General features: G+C 41.1%; 1 protein-coding gene across 2 annotated transcripts in view; it reads left to right on the top strand.

Moving 5' to 3' along the window:
- Positions 1 to 12,252, top strand: part of cdc42bpb (CDC42 binding protein kinase beta (DMPK-like)) — a 181,123-nt gene that overhangs the window by 8,893 nt on the left and 159,978 nt on the right. The gene's annotated exons all lie outside the window — the stretch shown is intronic.

Here is a 12,252-nt window from a genome sequence, read left to right on the forward strand (position 1 = left end):
TTAGTGGGTAAAATATGTAGGGATGTGGGGGTAGGGCCTGGGTGGGATTGTGGTCGGTGCAGACTCGATGGGCCGAATGGCCTCCTTCTGCACTGTAGGGTTTCTATGATTCTATGATTCAGAGAAGACTGAAGGGGTTGTAATTGATCAGATTTGATTTGTTCTGCTTTATGGACAGGCCATACATGGGATAATGTTCCACAATATTAGGTGAATGCAGTGTTGTAGCTGTACTGGTACAGCTTGGCTAAGAGCGTGACTAATTCTGGGATGCATATCTTAAGTACTGCAGCTGGGATGTCATTAGGGCTCATAGTCTTTGTTGTATTCACTACCTTCAGCTATTTATTAGTATTGTGTAGAGTGAATCAAAGTGCCTCAAGACTGGTATCTGTGATCTTGGGGACTTCAGGAAGAAGCTGAGATGATTCAGCCACTCAGCATTTCAGGCTGAAGATGATTGTTGTTTGACATCACCAGATTGGCACCTTAGTTTTGTGTATGCTTGATGCTGCTCCACCACTCATGAACCACATTGGTTTCCTGACTTGATCAGAATGAAAGCTATGTCAAGCATGAGGTTACAGACTGCGGTTGACTACAATTCTGCTGCTGCTGATGACATGCATGTCTAGTTTTGTTCTGTTCTGAGTCTATCCCATTTAGCACGCTGATAGTGCCATACAAAGGTTGGTCCTCAGATTGAACACAAAGTTTGTCTCCACAAGGTTTATGTAGTAGCCACTTTGCCAGTATTGTCATGAACAGAAGCATCTATGACCGGTGGATTGGTTTGAATGAGGTCAAGTCATTTTTAAGTTTCCTTAGCATTTTTATAAATTAATGTAGTATTTCAGATATTGCAATAATATACTGATTAAAAAGTTGTTCTTGGGATATGGGTGACTATTGTGAATATTGGTGGTGGTGTGTTTCAATAATGGTAGGGAATTCCAGGATATTGACCAGTTAATGATATAGGATCAGTGACTGTGCGAGTCAGTGGGAGACTTGGAGAACTTCGAGGTGATGGTATTTGCACCACATTGAGTTGCCTTTCTTGACAAAAAAGTAGCAAAGGAGAGTTTGTTGGATGGCATCCTCTAGCCACAGTAGACTGGTGATTGGGAAGATGGAAATTAATTTGTGTCTTGGATTGTGTCACATGACTTGAGTGATGTTTGTGGGGGTTTCCCCCATCCAGTTGGATGGTGAGTGTTTCATTGCACAGCTGAATTGAGCCTTGAAGCTTGTGTAGGAGATTCTGGAAGTGAGCTGCTTATCATAGAGTAGGCAGTGCCACCTGCTCTGCTCGTGCAGCCATGGTGTTGATATTATGAGTTCAGTTAAGCTTCAGGTTGATGGTGTTGAAAGCTAGAAGGGCATGATTAGCTTTCTTTTGTTCAAAATTACTTACCACTTGTCTGTAGTTGGTGTTACCTGCTTCTTGTCAGCTAAAGCCTGGAAGTTTTCCAGGCCCTGATCTAGGCTGACACAAGCCTCTTCAGAGTTGAGCTCCATGCGTGAACTTATGGCAGGGAAGGTTGTCAATGAAATAGTTGACAATGCTTGGGCCAAGGAATTGGCACTGAGCAACTTCGACAGTGCAGTTTGAGGCTGTGATGTTGCCATCTGATGGCTGGGACTTTTTTTTGAACCTAATTGTCAGTTTTGCTCGGACTTGTGTGTAATGATTATGAAGTAAATCCAATGCTGCAAATGCAATAGCATGATTATTTATGTTTAGCAATTAACTTTTAAAAAATGAACCCAAGCCAGCCTGTGCTGCAGTATATTTTGTGTTCATTTATACTGCAGCTCATAAATAGTACTTGGTGAGTTTAGTGTTACGGTGTACGTAATGTGTTTTGTCTTGTGCTGTGAGTAACTATCCTATGAAGGCTAAAAGCTTATTTTCTCGGGGGTAACACATTGGCATGGATAGAAGATTGGCTAGCTAACAGGAAACAGTACGTATAAATGGGTCATTTTCAGGTTGGCAAGATGTAACATGCGGTGTGTCACAGGAATCAGTGCTAGGGCCTCAGCCTTTTTACAATTTATATAAACGACTTGATAAAGAGTCCAAAGGTATGGTTGTTAAATTTTCTGTTACAAAGGTGGAATACATACAAAGATACAGCAGAGAAGAAAGCCATTCAGTCCATCGTGTCTGTGCCGACTCTTTGGAAGAGCTATCAATTAGTCACACTCCTGCTCTTTCCCCACTCCCCTCCAATCTTTATCTTTTCAAAAATAAAAATTTCAGGTTTTTCTGGTGTTTGAAAAATTATTAACCTTGTGTCCAGCAGCCAATAACATCACTATGGCAACAGCTATGTCTGCTCCATTATTAACTGTACGTTGCCAGAGGGAGCAGAAAAGGTGCATCGACAGATTCTGTTCAAAATTAAGATTTCATTTTAAAAGAAAAACAGAAATTGAATATTTTAGCAACTATTCTCACGCATTATGTTTCTATTTCTCTGAAGCTGATATGTGCACTCTGGGCTAAATGGTAGCCGGAGTGGAGTGTCAAATCTGCAAGCAACACTCCCTTTTGTCTCGATCTTGCTTCTCACTCTCCTGGGTCACCAGCCAAATTTAAATTCAACCTGATAACACTGTCAAAGCCCCAGCAGTTTGGTTACCCCTAAGATTAGGAAAGGGTTTGCTTGTGTGTAGCAACGTAGAGATGATTCTAGTTGCGGATGAGACCAGAACGAGGGGGCCATCAATATAAGATTGTCTCTGATAAATCCAGTAAGGGGAATTCAGGAGAAACTTCTTTCCCCAGAGAGCGGTGAGAATGTGGAACGCGCTGCCATAAGAGTGTGGTCGACGTGAATATCATTGACCCCTTTAAGGGGGAAGCTGGATGAACATGGAGGAGGAAGGAATAGAAGGATATGGTGAGGGGAGCGAGATGAAGTAGGATTGGGAAGAGGCTAATGCAGGCCATAAACACCGGCATGGATCAATTGCACCATATGGCCCGTGCCTGTCATAAATACTTTGTACCCCAAATGTGCACAGGCCAGTTAACGCAGCAAATGTTCAGAGTTATTAAGATCAGGAGCTCAAGCAGGAGTTTCAGACATGCCCCTGTGACCCAGACAGATTGGACTAAGATGTCCACTGCCAAAAGCATTTTGAGCAGATCTCAAACTGATATGCAAGAGAAAAAGAGGCTGGAGAAAAATACAGGATGTTAAAGGGGATTGGGAGATGGAAATGGAGGTGAGGTGTCAGTTAGCTCAATTGACTAGATGGCTAGAGTGTGATGTAGAATGATGCCAACATCACAGGATCAATTCCCGTGCCGGCTGTGGTAGTTCGTGGAGGCCCCCTCATCTTATCCCACAATTGTGATTTCTCTAATGGAGAGAAATGTTTATGGTCTTATGTGGACTATGGCTAAATTGAGTCAATGATGTTAGCTCTGGCTCAGTGGGGAGCACTCCTCTGATTCTCAAAGGTGTAGATTCAAGTCCCCAACCAGATTTCAAGCCCTGTAATCGAGGCTACCATGCCCAGTGCAGTACTGAGGGAATGCCATCTTTTAGCTGAACTCCAACACCCCTATGTACCCTCTTGGGTGACCCCCTAGTTCCAGATTCTCCCACAAAAGGAAATATCCTTTCCACGTCCACCCTGTCAAGGCCACTCAGGATTTTGTATGTTTCAATCAAATCACCTCTTATTCTTCTAAACACTAGCAGATACATGCTTAGTCTGTCCAGCCTTTCCTCATAAAACAAGTAATCCATTCTAGATATTAGTCTAGTAAACCTTCTTGAACTGCTTCCAGTGCATTTACATCTTTCCTTAAATAAAGGAGACAAGTATCCTCTATTACTAAAGCATAACCTCCCTAATCTTGTATTCAATTCCTCTCAAAATAATAATGTTAGCTTTGCTAGTTGCTTGCTGTATTTGCATATTTATGATTCTTGTGATTCAAGCTATATAACTAGTGATTGCAGAGAGATCTGGATATCCTTGTAAAAGGTCCCCGAGATTGTTTCAGAGAAAAGTAGAAGAATTATCCCAGGTGTTCTGGTCAATATTTATCCATCAATAAACATCATGAGAGCAGATTATCTTATCATTATCACATAAAATTGCATTTTGAACAGTTATCAACCTGGAACACTAACTCTCTTTCTCTCTACCATTGCTGTCAGACCTGCTGAATATTTCCAAATCAATAGTTAGGAAAATAAGTTGTGAAGAGGACATAGGTAGGTTTAAATGAGCAGGCAAAGATCAGGAAAATGGGGTCAAATGTGAGAAAGTGTCCATTTTGACAGGACAAATAAAGTATCTGATGTAAATGGTGAGAGATTGGAGAGATCTGGATATCCTTGAGCATGCATCACAAGAGGTTAGTATGCAAGTACAGCAAGCAATTAGCAAAGCTAATAGAATGTTATTATTATTTTGTGAGAGGAATTGAATACAATATTAGGGAGGTTATGCTTTAGTAATAGAGTACTGGTCTCCTTAAAGGAAAGATATAAATGCACTGGAAGCAGTTCAAGAAGGTTTACTAGACTAATATTTGGAATGGATGACTTGTTTTATGAGGAAAGGCTGGATGGACTAAGCATGTATCTTGCTAGAGCTTAGAGGAATAAGAGGTGATTTGACTGAAACATACAAAATCCTGAGTGGCCTTCACGGTGGATTTGGAAAGGATATTTCCTTTTGTGGGAGAATCCAAAACTAGGGGGGTCACTGTTTAAAAATAAGGGGTCACCAATTTAAGAGTGAAATGAAGAGAAATTTAAGATGAGCATTGAGAGCCTTTGAAGCTCTCTTAAAAGGCAGTGGAAGAAGAATCTTTGAATATTTATAAGGCAGAGGTAGATGGATTCTTGATAAGCAAGGGAGTGAAAGGTTATCGTGGGTAGGTGGAATTATGGAGATGAGGTTACAATCAGATGGGTGGCACAGTGGGAGTGTGTGTTATATATTTTAAATGGTTGCTTCAAGAGCTGATCGCATGATTTGATGGTGACGTCATTAGGGTGTGTACTCAAGCTGCTGTTTTACTTTCAGTTTTGTATTTTGGTGCAGAGCGAAGAATAGCTCTTCAATAAAACCTGTTGTGTGGTTGTACGAATCTACTTGTGCAAACCATGTCTTTTTTTCTGTTAAAACCCACAACTCCTAACATAGTTAGGACATTACAGAAAGAAAATTAGCGATGAATTGGGCTTTTGTTTCATCGAGTAAAGATCCTAAGAGAAAAAATTGTGGGTCCTCACACTTCCAATATTCGAAGCTGGGGAAAGGCAAAAACAGGATTAAAGTAGTGCCAGGAAGACTCGAGTAAGAAAAAGCTCTCTGTGTGTTTTTAGAAGAGGGGTTTTTCTGACCAGCGAAAGAAGAGTGAGATTCCAGGCAGTATCTTGTGCATTTGAAAAGAAGAAATGCTTTGCTGTACAGCAGGGGTCATTTGAAAAAAAATAGATTGTCAATGGTCTCCAGAGTAAAAAGGGGAGTTTTGGGAAGGCAGCATAAAAGATATTGAGCAGTCTTGAGTCGCTAGTGCCTGCAAGAGTCAATTAGGCTCCATGGGTCTTTCAATAAAGAAAATGAATCATGGTGTTCCTATGCAGAGTGGTTTCAGTACTTTGTTCAAGTGAATAAAATTGCAAAAGAGTTGCTCGTACCAGTTTTTATCAGTAGAATTGGAAGTAAAACCTTCAACTTGGTACAGAATTTGGTTCATCCAGCAACGCCAGAAACCAAAACTTGCAATGACTTGATAAAGATCCTTGAAGAGCATTACTCTCCAAAGCCTTTGAACATTGCGGAGCAGTTCAGGTTCCACCGAAGGAATCAAGTGGAAGGTGAAAACCGTGCTCAGTTTGTGGCATCCTTAAAAAAGGCTGGCACAGCGTTGAGAGGTTGATGAGTCATTAGAAGATTCTCTTCGCAATTATCTAGTTTGTGGTCTCTAAATTGAGGCTATTCAAAGAAGATTGCTTACTGAACATGCTTTGACTTTAAAAACAGCAGCAGAAATCACAGTGTCAATGGGACAGGCTACTAAAGAGGCTTCCCAATTTGGTGCAGGAATTAGGATCCACAAGTTAGGAACTGGCCATAAGAAGTCAAAACAATAACAAGCATGTCACAGATGTACCAAAGTGGGCCATTCAGTGAATGAATACTGGAGCAAGGGTGGTCAATGCAAGAATTGTGACAAAATGGCAATTATTGCAAAAGCGTGTTGGGCTAGACCAGCTTTCCTTGAGAAGAATATTCAGAAGAAGAATCTGGATGCCTCCAAGAAGAAGAGCAGGTTGCATTCTACAAAAACAAGTTACAACATGGAAGAAAAGAATTATGACTGCAAAGAAGAGAATATCCAGAAATATGATGAAGATCTCCAACCGAACATCTTATCCATACAGGATTACATAGATTCTGGGTGATTCCGGAGTTAAGTGGACAACCTATTAGGATGGAGGTTGATACTGTTGCTGCTGTATCTTTAATTCCTGAGACTACATACCAAGAAAAGCTGAAACATCTTCCTTTAAAACCGGCTGATTTGATTTTAAGGACATACACGGAAGAGATTGTGTTGTTACAAGATTGCATCATGGCCAATGTAGGGTTGAGTGGACAAACACTGAAGTAACCTCCTCCATGTGGTCCACGGTAACTTTCCAGCTATATTTGGGATATCATGGTTGGAGAGGGTAAAGCTTAACTGGAGTACTATCAACAGCACATTCTGGATAAATACAAGAGTGTATTCAAAGAGACTCTTGGCTCAATGAAGGAAGTTCAAGTGAAACGCAAGATTTTGCCTAATAGTCAACCAAAAAGTTTGAAAGCAAGAATGGTACCATATGCAATTCGTGTCAAGGTCAAAGAAGAATTAGTGTGACTTGTTAACACTGGTGTGTTAGAACCAGTTACAATGAGTGCCTGGGCTACTCCCATTGTACCTGTCAAGAAACTAGATGGTTCAGTTTGTATTTATGGAGATTTTAAAACGACCATAAATCCAGTGTTGTGCGCTGATCAATGTCCGCTTCCTCTAATAAAAGATTTGCTGCGTTATCAGGTGGGCAGAACTTCAGCAAGATTGATCTTTCACAAGCATATTTACAGATGAATATAGTTGAGGTATTGGTTCATTTTAATTTGAAACTACAGAAAGGATCGAGCATGTGGACATAAAGAAAGAGGATGTGTTGGAACTATTGAATGGCATCAAGGTTGGTAAGTCGCTGGGACCGGATGGGATGTACCCCAGGTTACTGTGGGAGGCGAGGGAGGAGATTGCGGAGCCTTTGGCGATGATCTTTGCATCGTCGATGGAGACGGGAGAGGTTCCGGAGGATTGGAGGATTGCAGATGTGGTCCCTATATTCAAGAAAGGGAACAGGGACAGCCCGGGAAATTACCGACCGGTGAGTCTAACCTCAGTGGTTGGTAAGTTGATGGAGAGGATCCTGAGAGACAGGATTTATGATCATCTAGAGAAGTTTAGTATGATCAAAAGTAGTCAGCACGGCTTTGTCAAGGGCAGGTCGTGCCTTACGAGCCTGGTTGAGTTCTTTGAAAATGTGACCAAACACATTGACGAAGGAAGAGCGGTGGATGTGGTCTATATGGACTTCAGCAAGGCGTTCGATAAGGTCCCCCATGCAAGACTTCTTGAGAAAGTGAGAGGGCATGGGATCCAAGGGGCTGTTGCCTTGTGGATCCAGAACTGGCTTGCCTGCAGAAGGCAGAGAGTGGCTGTGGAGGGGTCTTTCTCTGCATGGAGGTCAGTGACCAGTGGAGTGCCCCAGGGATCTGTTCTGGGACCCTTGCTGTTTGTCATTTTCATAAATGACCTGGATGAGGAAGTGGAGGGATGGGTTGGTAGGTTTGCTGACGACACCAAGGTAGGTGGTGTTGTGGATAGTTTGGAGGGATGTCAGAAGTTGCAGCGAGACATAGATAGAATGCAAGACTGGGCGGAGAAGTGGCAGATGGACTTCAACCCGGATAAGTGTGTAGTGATCCATTTTGGCAGATCCAATGGGATGAAGCAGCAGTATAATATGAAGGGTACCATTCTTAGCAGTGTAGAGGATCAGAAGGACCTTGGGGTCCGGGTCCATAGGACTCTTAAATCGGCCTTGCAGGTGGAGGATGCGGTCAAGAAGGCGTACGGCGTACTAGCCTTCATTAATCGAGGGATTGAGTTTAGGAGTCGGGAGATAATGCTGCAGCTTTATAGGACCCTGGTTAGACCCCACTTGGAGTACTGCGCGCAGTTCTGGTCACCTCATTACAGGAAAGATGTTGAGGCCATTGAGAGGGTGCAGAGGAGATTTACAAGGATGTTGCCTGGATTGGGGGGCATGCCTTATGAGGATAGGTTGAGGGAGCTTGGTCTCTTCTCCCTGGAGAGACGAAGGATGAGAGGTGACCTGATAGAGGTTTACAAGATGTTGAGAGGTCTGGATAGGGTAGACTCTCAGAGGCTATTTCCAAGGGCTGAAATGGTTGCTACGAGAGGACACAGGTTTAAGGTGCTGGGGGGTAGGTACAGAGGAGATGTCAGGGGTAAGATTTTCATTCAGAGGGTGGTGGGTGAGTGGAATCGGCTGACGTCGGTGGTGGTGGAGGCAAACTCGTTGGGGTCTTTTAAGAGACTTCTGGATGAGTACATGGGATTTAATGGGATTGAGGGCTATAGATAGGCCTCGAGGTTGGGATATGATCGGCGCAACTTGTGGGCCGAAGGGCCTGTTTGTGCTGTGGCTTTCTATGTTCTATTACTTCTTGCTAGCGATGCTTCGCCTTATGGAGTAGGGGCAGTAGTTTCACAAGTTATGCCTTCAAGAGAAGAACGACCAATAGCTTGCGTACTCTGATTAGTGCTGAATCTTAGTATGCTCAGCTAGAAGAAGAAGCATCAAGTATAATTTTTGGCATATAACATTTTATCATTTCACATTATTGACTGATCATTGACCCTTAATTACTATTTTTGGGCCACATAAAGCCATACCGTCTTTAGCTGCTATCGTCAGAGTGCCATGCTAATGCTGATGCATTATCATGCTTACCTTTACCTATTGAGCAGATACCACCTACTAGTTTTGCTAATATTCTTTACTTTTCGCTCGTAGATCATTTGCCTGTGACAGCTTCTCAAGTTCAGCGACATACCAGAAATGGTGGGGAAGGTGATTGATATGGTATTGAAAGGAACAATAGCTGGAACACATTGCCTGTATCCTGATTTGAAACAATATATGTCAAGGAAGCTTGAGTTGACCGTCCAAGGTGGGTGTCTATTGTGGGCAATCTGAGTGATCATTTCTCCTAGTCTGCATGGAAGAGTTCTTGAAGGACATCCTGGTATAGTCTGGATGAAGAAATTAGTATATGGTTATTTTTTGTGGGCAGTTCTGGATGCTCAGATTGAAGAAAAGGTGGGAGAGTGTCAGTCCAGTGCATGAATAAGGAATACACCACTGTTGTCTCCTTTACATCTTTGGGAATGGCCTAAATTCCATGACAATGATTGCATGTAGACTTTGCTGGTCTATTTGAGGGTTATATGACCTTGGTCATAATTGCATACTCAAAATGGCCAGAAGCTGTTACCATGAGATCTACTGCATCTGAACAAACCATTGAAAAACTTGACAACACTTTTTGCAAGGTTTGGTAAACTGGAACTGTTAACTGTGAACCATTATCGCTAAACTGTTAGCGATAATGGTTCACAGTTTACAAGTGTTTTGAACATTATCTCAATGTAAATTGTATTCAGCATATAAAATCTACACCATATCATTCATCAATCAATGGATTAACTGAAAGATTTGTACAATCCTTGAAATATTCTTTAAAAGCTTCAAAGGCACAAGGTTTGTTATCGAGCCATGTGAATAGTTTTTTAGCAACTTCTTGAAACACTAAACATGACTCGTGCAACTACCCAAAGTTCACCTACATTACTACTCTTAAAATAGAAAGTTGAGAACTATGTTTGATTTATTATTACCTGCAGAAACTTCAGAGATAGTAGGGCATCAACAGCAAGCTCAAGTTGCTAGATGACAAGTGAGGCAAAACAATGCTTGTTTCAACAAGGAGCTCATGTGTTAGCAGGTAATTATGCCACGAGTGAGAAATGGGTGCCAGCCATAGTTTTAGCAAAAACAGGTACAATTTGAAACCAAAGGTGAATTATTTTATCAATGCCATGCTGACCAGTTGTTACCTTGAAATGGCTTCTCGGAATCATCTCCAGAAGTACCAATTTATTTAGTCCCTAGTGTTGTGAATGCTATTATGGAAGACTTAGTTGAATCTGAGTTGCCTGATGATTGTACCTCTGCTATTAAAGCAACTGAGAATGATACAGAATTAGTTTCAAGGAAGTGTCTACTGAAGTTCCAAATCTCACTTCTAGAGTCAGGGACAGCAAAGTTCCAGAACACCATATACAACCAAAGAGGAATAGATTTCTCCCTGATTGACTTTCTTATTGATTGTGCATAATGATTAATGATGCATAGTACTGTGTCTTACTGGTCTATGTATAGCATTGTAGTCATTTGTTGTCATGATCACAGAAATAAAAGGGGAGGGATGTTATATATTTTAAAAGGGTTGCAGGTTGCAAGCTGATCACATTTGATGGTTATGTCATTAGGATGTGTGCACAGACTGCTATTTTACATATGGTTTTGTACTTGATAGAGAACAAAGAGCAGTTCTTCAATAAAACGTGTGTTTATTTGAATCTACGTGTGCAAACCAAGACTTTTTCTGTTGAAGGACACAGCCCCGTACGTAATTAGGACATTACAGTGTGTGTGTCCGTCCTGGGTGTACTCCGCCTAACACCCAGTGTCGGGATAGGCTCCAACTCTCCGTGAGCTTGAATTGGAGTAACCCAGTGAAGTGAAGGTTACAATAAGATTAGCCATGCTGTTATTGAATGTTGGTGCAGGTCTGAGGGGCCGTGTGGGCTGCTCCTAATTCATATATACGCACATTTGTATGAAGTTTTAAGTTTCAGAGGGATAGTTTAATGTGATGTTATCTATTCAGATGTTATCTCAAGGCATCAGTGAATCTGGATTATTTTTCAGTAGTTGGGGTTTATCTAATTGTTTCACGACTAGAGAAGCTAATAATGCTAGGAGTTGTCTGATTTAATATATTCTTAAAATAAAAAATGCTGGAAATATTCAGAAAGTCAGGAGTATTGACGAAAGGTAATTGACTTGAGACAAAACTCTGTTTCACTTTCCACAGATTCTGTCTGACCTGTTGAGCATTCCCATCATTTTCTTTTTCTATGATTTCAGATTTCCAGCATCTGCAATACTTTGTTTTTTCATTAATGTTATCTGATCAATATTTTCTTTCTGACAAGTAACTTTTGACATTTGAGGATAGTTTTGAAGAATGTCACTATAGTATGTTGGACAGTTCAATTTCATTTCCCTCCCCACGTTTAACTGCATGAGATGGCTTTCCCTTCATCTTGGAGTTCTTTGTTCACAATATTAAGTAAAGTTTCAAATTAGAAGGTTTTAGTGGTAGTATAAATCCAGATAGTGTACATCTGCAGGGAGTTCTTGATTCTGACGTTGAATAATCAGTGCCAGCAAATTTTCATCATTGGAATGAAATATAAAAATTATAAACGACAAACTGAGTTCTTACATTTTTTTTCATTTTACAGTTCCAATATGGAAGAAGGTGGGATTTTGCAACCAGTAATTAATGTTCTAGCTTTTGGAAAGTTGTTGTTCTTAATGGAATGAGAAAGAAAATGAACTCTTTCCATTCTGGTATCAGTTTAATAACAGCAGGAAATTCAGTTCTTGGGTAACAGCAATGAGATGGGTGCAATTTTTGAAGACTTCCGGCAAATTGGATTTGCCTTTGAAGTCTGTGTTGTCTTCTTTTGCTTTCTGGCACTTACATTTATGATCAGGAAGAAGATAGACTGATCTAATCGCTGTAGAGAAAGGAAAGCTCACAAAGTGCTGATTTTGAGAGCAAATGTAACTTATTAGATCTATAAATGGAATGATTTAAGGCTTCCTAACACCTGCTAGAGAGATCAAGTGGCATTAGGATATTGTGAACTTAGCCTTACCTAGAGATATCTAAAGAACTTTTGCATGTACTTAATACTGACCCTTGCTGAAATTGCTGAAGAATTTGATTGGGGACACTCATTTCTAATGTGATGTT

This window comes from Mustelus asterias, chromosome 18, assembly GCF_964213995.1.
Source record: "Mustelus asterias chromosome 18, sMusAst1.hap1.1, whole genome shotgun sequence".
Lineage (NCBI taxonomy): Eukaryota > Metazoa > Chordata > Chondrichthyes > Carcharhiniformes > Triakidae > Mustelus > Mustelus asterias.